Source organism: Hyaena hyaena, unplaced genomic scaffold (genome assembly GCF_003009895.1).
Source record: "Hyaena hyaena isolate Hyena2069 unplaced genomic scaffold, ASM300989v1 scaffold_511, whole genome shotgun sequence".
Lineage (NCBI taxonomy): Eukaryota > Metazoa > Chordata > Mammalia > Carnivora > Hyaenidae > Hyaena > Hyaena hyaena.
Window position 1 is genome coordinate 811,028 of NW_024081144.1, and position 7,961 is coordinate 818,988.

The 7,961-nt window shown below is 64.8% G+C and overlaps 1 non-coding gene across 1 annotated transcript; it reads left to right on the forward strand.

Annotated features, from left to right (window-relative positions):
- Window positions 1-7,634: 7,634 nt before the first annotated feature.
- LOC120247330 lies at window positions 7,635-7,760 on the forward strand. The gene has a single exon (XR_005532267.1). It is a non-coding gene; the product is annotated as a U6atac minor spliceosomal RNA (small nuclear RNA).
- Window positions 7,761-7,961: the final 201 nt, after the last annotated feature.

Below are 7,961 nucleotides of genomic sequence, written 5' to 3' on the forward strand. Positions count from 1 at the left end.
GACGGGAGCACGCCCCCCACGTGGATGGGAGCTCACCCCTACATTGTTCCTCCAGGGAGGCCCGAGCTGGCACAGAGCCAGCCCTGAGAGTGTGCACTGCCCTCCTTGACAGTATCGGTGGAGGGAGAAAGTGAAAGGGGGGCAGAAGGCCACCCCAGTGACCTCCCCACCCCCCTCCCCAAGGGCTCCCTGGGCAGGTGACTCCTGCCCAGTCGTCCCCGGGGCTCCCTTGGGGCCTGGCACGGTGACAGCCCATGCCTGGGCCAGACACAGCGTGCATGTCTGGAACCCTGTCCCCAAATCTGCAGCGTGCGCCGCCCTTCCCGCCCCCTCAAAGCTGCGCTGTCTGCATCTGGGGGAGGCTGGAGAGGGCCCTGGGCCGACCACCTGCCCCGAGGAGGGCATGGGCGGGGCACGCTGCAGCGCCCTGAAGCCCAGCGCCCAGGGGACCCACACAAGATGGACGGGCAGGGCAGGGGCTGCTGGACGCCTCCACGGGCATCGGGGCGGGAGTCGGCCAGCCCTGGACAGGCTGCACAACCACAGTGACTCACTGGACTCCCTCCTCCACGTTGCCCACCTTTGCCCTGTGGCATCTGATCCTACCGTCTGCCCCTCCCCCTGCTCACCTGTGCAGCCTCCCAGACCCCCCCCCCCCAGGCTCCTGGCCTCTGGGACATTTGGACAGCCCAATGTCAGCAGCTCATAGCAGCCCGTGCCCCCCGCCCCCCGCCCCGGGGCCTGCCCCTACCCCGCTCCTCTTGCTCCCCGATGGATGGGCCATACTCCAGTTTGGAAACCACTGGATGAGCAGAGGGAAGCAGACTTCTTCCACGCGGGACTTCTCAGAGCCTTAGCTGCTCTGCACGCTGCCCCCCCTCCCGGGGGAGGGTGGGACTGTGAGCAGAATTTCCCAAGGCGAGGGGCTTCTGTGGCTTCTGATAAAGTCTGTCCCCTGCTGGAGGGCGGGTCTAGCCTGGGCTTTGTGGTTACCCAGTGCTGCCTTCAAATCCCTCCTGTTCCCTTCGAGCTGGGGTCCTCTCTGAACCCTGGCTTTCTCCTCTGTCACACACAGAAGGGAGAGCGCAGGCCCCAGGGGACGGAAGCGCCTGCAGGGCCCCGGAGGGAGGCAGCTTCGAGGGTTTGATGGGCCTGACTGGGAGGGAGCTGATAGCGGGAGGAAGGGGGGCGGGGGGGGGGGGTCAGCCTTCCTCCTGAGAGCCAGGTGCTCTGCATCCGTGTTCTTTACACTAACCCCTTCCCAGTGCGTCTGTGGCCACGGATTCTGCTGCCCCAGGTGAAGGGTAGGTACGTGCTTCCTCAGGAGTCCCCGCCACCCCCGCCAAGCTGGGCCCACCAGGGCCTAGATCTAGGAGGGGCTGTGTCCCCTCCCAGGCCCCGGGCCCCTGGTGCTGGGCACGCCCGTCCCCCCTCCAGCAGGAGCTTCTGTGGGTTCCAGCGGGGGGGCCCAGAGCCCGCAGCCTCTCGGGAACATCCAGGGGACCCACCGAGCGGCCTGCGTGGCCTCCCGCGCCTCGGCGTCTGGCCCCGGGCAGCCGGGCTGCGTGTGGTCGGGCAGGGGGACAGAGGCAGGGGCCCCAGCGCAGCGCGGGCTGGCCGGTGAGGGGCGAGGCGCTCAGGGCTGCCACTCGCTGGCCACGCTGGCCCTGTCGGACTCAGTCACTTGTGTCCTCCCCCTTCCAGAACCTGAGGCCGGAGGGCCCTGAGGGGCGCACACAGGTGTAGATAAATTGCCCTGGTCACACCCTCCCTGGGTCTCCTGCCACAGGCAGGGCCCCCTCGGCCCCAGCCCGCGTCCGTCCACCCACCACCGAGCCAGCAAAGGAGCGACGCGGGGCCCCATAGCCAGCGGCCGGGGGGCCTGCGGACAGAGCGACGGCGGGGAGGCCCTGCGCCGGCTCCTGGCGGGCCACGACCCTCCTTCCCTCCCCGGCCCCCTCGGGAGGCTGCAGGAGGCCCGTCCTGGGTTATTTATATCCCGGAGGAAGGGCAGCCCCCGCACTGGGTCCACACAGAGCTTCCGGTCCAGAGAGGCCACGGGGCCAGGGCAGATGCAGAGCCTCCCAAGTCACGCAAGAAAGGCCTCCGGCCAAACGCCAGGCCTGGGAACGCTCCGTCCCCACCTCCCTCCCCACGTCCGGGGGTCAGCGGTCACGGTATTAATAGCAGCCCCCGAGGGGAGGCCTCAGCCCCCGGACGGGACGGTCATCACCCTCCCTGCAGGCATGGCCAAGTGACCTGGGGCATCCCCGGGAGGGATCCAGGGAGCCCCTGGGAGTGCCGGCCAGGGGACGGCACCACCCGCCCAGAGGCTTCGAGGATCAAGGTCGCTTGTCCCCCGCCACCAACTGCAAGGCACAACATGAGGTGCCTAACACGGTTCTTGCGGGGGACAAGAACGTGCACCGACTTTGTCCCCCACCCTCGGGATGCAGCGCGTCTGCGTCACCAGGAACATCCCATTTTCAAACCATCTGGGCCCATTGATGCACAGAGAAAAATCTGGAAAGTTATGCACCAAGAAGGCCCTATCTGCACCCCACCTCCATCCCCTGCACAGAAGCCAAGGTCGCCTCCCACCGCCGTCAGCTCAGCTTGAGGCTGTACAACTGAGCAGCTCCCGGGAAACAGGAAACTGGTAATGATGCTAACAGCCTCGGCTGCAGAAACGCAAACTAATGGTGCCCAGCGAATGGAATCCGTTGCCTGGTAAGGTTAGGGCTAGTGGCTTCATGTGGATTTAAACACACAAGCAATGAGCAGGCATTTGTGTATAAGACAGGCAGAGCGTGCTTCTGAAAGCCTAAGGCCAGGAGGGGAGTCTAGGCTCCTGGAGCATTTCCACGTCAGCTCGTTCCAGGAAGCCCACAAACCCGCCACCCCCCGTGGCGCCTGCCAGCACCACCCGGTGCCCCTGGGGGCTCAAGAGCCTGGACTGCAGACCCCACTCTGCAGACTCCCACCTCGGGGATCACCTTCAGGCATCCCACAAACGCTCAGAGCCTCAGTTTCTCTACCTGGAAAACGGAACAGGAATAGCCAGCCTCTACTGAGCCTTCCCTGAAGCCAAGCCCTGAGCTCTGGTCCCATCGGGGAAGGAAACTGAGGCACCGGGCAGTTAGGTGACTTTTCCCAAGGCTGCAGAGAGCCAGACTGTGTGCCTAGGAGGCCGGTCCACCCACAGGGGCCGCCTGGACCCTGAGAGGTGCAGCCCCGCCCCCTGGTGGACAATGCTGGAATTGCCCAGCGAGGTGCCCCTCCGCAAGTGGCACAGAGCAGCCCCGCGTCAGGAACCCCCTGCCTAAGGAGGCAGCCCACCAGCCACTCCTAGGCCAGCAGGTCAAGAGCCAGAGGACAGGGGCATCCACAGGACCCTGGATTCAAAAGGCCGCTGGTCCGTTTGGTGGCCATTAGCAGTGGCCTTGAAGCTGACCCTCGGGCCCAGTGTTCACTCCAAAGGCTGATGACCGCCCCACTTGGGCCCTGGGTCACCAAGGCCTTCCGTTCCAAAAGGCAATGAGTCCTCAGGGCCTGTAGTTCTTCCTGGGAATGTCACCACTCTCCCCTCGCAGCAGAGAACCTCCCAGGAACCTGGAGCCTTTGGGGCCAGCTGGACAGTATGCAGAGGTGAGTGGGGCAGGGGTCCAGGCTCCACCCCATGCAGCTCACAGGCACGATGTGTTTCCAGGAGAAATTCCCTGAGTCAAGACGCAGCTCTGATCCCACCACCGAGCCCCCCAGTCTGCAGGATTGTGCTGGGACAGCAGGTGTTTTCACCTGGCTCTCCCTTTCCTCGGGGGCCAAGGGCTCCGAGCTGTGAGCGAGCAGCCCTGGCCACGCGGCTGGGCTTCTGGGGAGGGGAAAGGGCCACACGTAGGGGCCCCAGTGGCCACAGACTTCTCGCCTGAGTCCTGATTCTCCCCTTCTCCGGATATGACGCAGAGACTTTGTTGAGGCCGGGAAAAGTCAAGTTCTCCAAAGCCACACGGACCCGGAGGTAAGAGTAGTGCAGGTAGGGTTTCTGCTCTGAATAACGCCCCCCCCCCACCCCGAGCCACCCAGTCCGGCTTGTTGAGCGCTTCCTGGGCCGCCTGATGGACTGGGCCCGGCCTGGGTTTGCAGAGCCCATGGCTCAAAGCCAAGGCACTGTACCTGCAGACCCGGTGTTCGCCCACAGGAGGCCCCCCGGGTGAGCCCAGCGGGTCTGGATTAGCCCAGGGAGCCTCCTCCCCTCCAACTCTTGCTGTCTCCCCCCTTCCCCGGCCTCTCTTCTCCCTCCTGCACAGAACCCCGTTCCACGGCCCATCCACCAAGACACCGTGCCCCGGGCCTCACTCTCATTCCCACGAACTCCACCGCCCACCAGCCGGCCCTTCCTTTAAGGGGAGGGAAGTCCTGCAATTTTGCTTCATACAGAATTTCCCAAACGAGCACCTTCCTTTTTCTGCACAGGGACAGCCTGAGTGGTCACGTGGCGCACACTATAGGAAAGGCTGCCTCGTGGGCAAATGGCAGAAGTCCCCTCCCCAGTCACCTGGGTCAAGGGACCTAGGAAATAAAACTGCGGGGCGGTCAGCTGGGTTTGAATTGCAGATGAACACTGGAGAGCTTTAGTATAAGTATATCCCATCAAATGTTCGGGCCGAACCTACGCAGAAGCCTTGCTGCTGAGCAGGGATCCTGGAGACCATCTACAGGGCCCTCGGAGAAGGGTCTACACAGGCCGGGGCTTCACCAGGGCTGGAAGGGAACCCACGCACCCCCCCCCCACCGCCACCATCCGGGTGGCAGGGGCTGGGTCCTCACTCCCAACACCCTAGCGACAACCTGCAGGGCACCCGTGGGCAAATGCTTCCCCTCTGAGTGTCTGCAGGTGCAAAATGGACAGGTCAGCAAGGTGAGCTCGCCTTCTCTTACTTCTAGAACTTTCTCTGGGTGCAGCCTGATTTCACGCGGGAACCGTTAGGGGCGCCCCCTGGGGATGGCCCGGTGAGTTCTGTTGCTGGTGAGCTCAGCGAGGTGAGCAGCGAATGACCCCTGCAGGCGATGACTCCGTTTGCCCATCCTGCCCGGACAGGAGGCACATAGCCAACTCTTCCTCTGGCCCAGAGCAACCTGCCAGGCCAGGGGGATTTTCCCCGCCAGGGTCTCGCTGGGCGGGGCGGAGGCCAGGACAAGCCGGGGCCAGGCCAGAGGGCATGAGCCTCGCAGCAACACCGATGCTGATCGTGCATTTATTCAACACGCGCTGTGGGCTGTCCTCCGGTTCAACGGGGAAGGGGACAGGAGTCGCCGTCTGGCCTCGAGGCCTGGAGGTCCAGGGAGCCGACACCCAGAGAAGCAGCCTCAGTAAATGCAGCCAGTGGACCCAGGTGCTGCTAGGGAGCTGCCACCTCCGGGTCCTTCCCGCCTGGTCCCCCCAACCACGTGCGGACCCGATCCCACAAACCATTCCCACACCTGTCACTATGGCTGTGTGCCCCGGAAGACATGGAGCCTTCCATCCTGCACCCGGAAGAGACAGCCTGCCAAGCTGGCGGAGCTGCTACGCTTTGTGAATGCGGATTCCTCGGGATCAGATGGGGGGGGGGCAGGTGCTTACGATTCACCCTAAACCTCGTGAGGCCGGGCCTAGGGTTCCTGAGGGGCCAGCTCGGGTCCAAGCCCGTGTGGGTCAGGAGCTTGCAAACCCCAGGGAAGGAGGAGGGGCCGGCGGGGCCTGGACCCCCCTGACTGCGGCCCAGCTGCCCCTGCTGGAGCCTCGCGTGCACCCAGACCTGCGGGCCCAGCAGCCGGCTGTGGAGCACGTGCGGATGACACAGAGCCGACTCCCGACCGTGAACCCCGCGAGGTGTGGCCTCGCCCAGACGAACCAACCTCCTTAGCCTCTACAGGTTCGGCTGTAAGAGGGTGCTGCCCGCCTGCTCCTCGCGCGAGCTCGCCACCCGGCGCACCCAGGCGCCCTGACCAGGCCCCTCCTTGCTCAGTGCCTGTACCCCAGGCACGCCGGGCCCTTCTGTCCGGTAGATGCTCCGCAGAAGTGGGCAGAGGGCTCCCTCCCACCCTCAGCTGGCTCTCCACCGGTAAGTAAAGGGGTCACCCCAGCTTCTCGTCAGAGTGCAGGCTGCAGCGAGGCTGGCCGCCTGCAGGCAGGGGGTGCCCCAGCAGCCCCCTCCCTGGCTGGACCCACCACCCGCCCCTTCGCAGCGGGTTTCCTGGATGAGGGCACAGATGAAACTTAAGAACTGCCTTAACCGACAAACTAAGCTTTGTTTTTTCTAAATAACAATTCAATACGTTCTTTCTTTTTGTAATTCAGAAACTTTTTAAAGACATTCTATTTTTGAGAGAGACTGAGAACGTGAGCTGGGGAGGGCTGGGAGTGAGGGGGACACGGGATCCCAAGCGGGCTCGGTGCCGACAGCAGGGAGCTCCCTGCGGGGCTCGAACGCGGGAACCCTGACATCAGCACCTGACCCGAAGTCAGACGCTGCAAGGCTGACCACCCAGGCGCCCCACCATTTGACGTTTTCTAATTTCGGAGTTTCCTAACGCAGTTTGAGAATCGGACATCCAAATGAGCACAGAGAAACGCCACCCCGCTGTTCGCAGCCGCAGCCACAGCCACCCGGGGCGGGCCCCTGCGGGTCTGTGTTCCTTCCTGTGACACATACACGTGCGTGGACACACACGTGCACACGGGTGTACATGCGTGTGGGCGCGCAGGGGCACATGCATGCATGGTGGGCACACACATTACGCACACAGGTGCACGTGGTCACTACACACGCGTGTACACCGTGCACACGTGCATCCACCGCACACACGTGTACAGAGCTCACACCGCCAGTCACTCGTGCTTACTGCACATGTGCGCGCGTACACACACACGCTCTGCCACGGCACGCGCGCCCGGGGCTAGGGCCCTGCGGGAGCGAAAGGAGGGGAGCATCGGATTTAATACTCCAAACAGACCCCCAGGAAAAGGCAGACGGGAGACGCGGAGGCCGGACGCGCGCAGAGCGGCCCGCGGCGAGGCTCGAACCGGAGACCACGAAGCGCCCGCAGCCGTCACGGAGCATGCGCTGAGCCGCGCGGACCCGGCTCGGGGCATGCGCAGACCGCGCCCCGCGCGCCCCCGCCCCCGAACGCCCACAGTTCCAAGCGCAGGGCCGCGTCCGGAAGTACGTGGAGCGGATCTTCGTTCCTCGTCCTCTGATTCGCCTCAAGCCGCTTCCATTTCCGCAGGAAGTCCCGAGTCTCTGTCCCGCAGCCGCCGTAGGCGTGTCGCTGCAGGGAGCGCGCGCGCGCCGGCCCTGTTTTGTTTCCGGGGGACTCTGGTTTCCTGAAGGAAGCGCGGGGCTTCCGCGTGTCCCTCCCAGCCTCTGATTGGCTGGATTGATGAATACATTAGGGAAGAGAAAAGCGAGTTTTTCCACGCGCGGCAGCGCCGTGTGCGGGTGTGGGCGCCCGGGCGTGCACAGGGGTGGCTCCGCGGCGAGGCCGGGCGCGTCCGCCGGCGTGTCCGCGCGGGGCGCGCCACGCCGAGTCGCCCTGAGCGGAAGGCGGCGGGCGCGCGGGCCCTTAAATGCGGCGCGGCCGGCAGGGCGGGCGTGTTGTATGAAAGGAGAGAAGGTTAGCACTCCCCTTGACAAGGATGGAAGAGGCCCCCGGGCCTGACAACACGCATACGGTTAAGGCATTGCCACCTACTTCGTGGCATCTAACCAACGTTTTTGGGGGCGACTCTGCGGCCCTGCTGCACCCCTGCCTTCATCCGCAGGCCGCTTTGCCCCCACAGCCCCCCCCACCCCGACCCCCCCAAGGCCGCACCGCGACCCCCTGCCCAGCCGCCTGCACCCCGACCCGAGCCGCCTGTAACGTGTCACGGGTGTCCTCGCCCGAGTGAGGTGAACCCTTGGCGAGTGTGCGTCGCATTT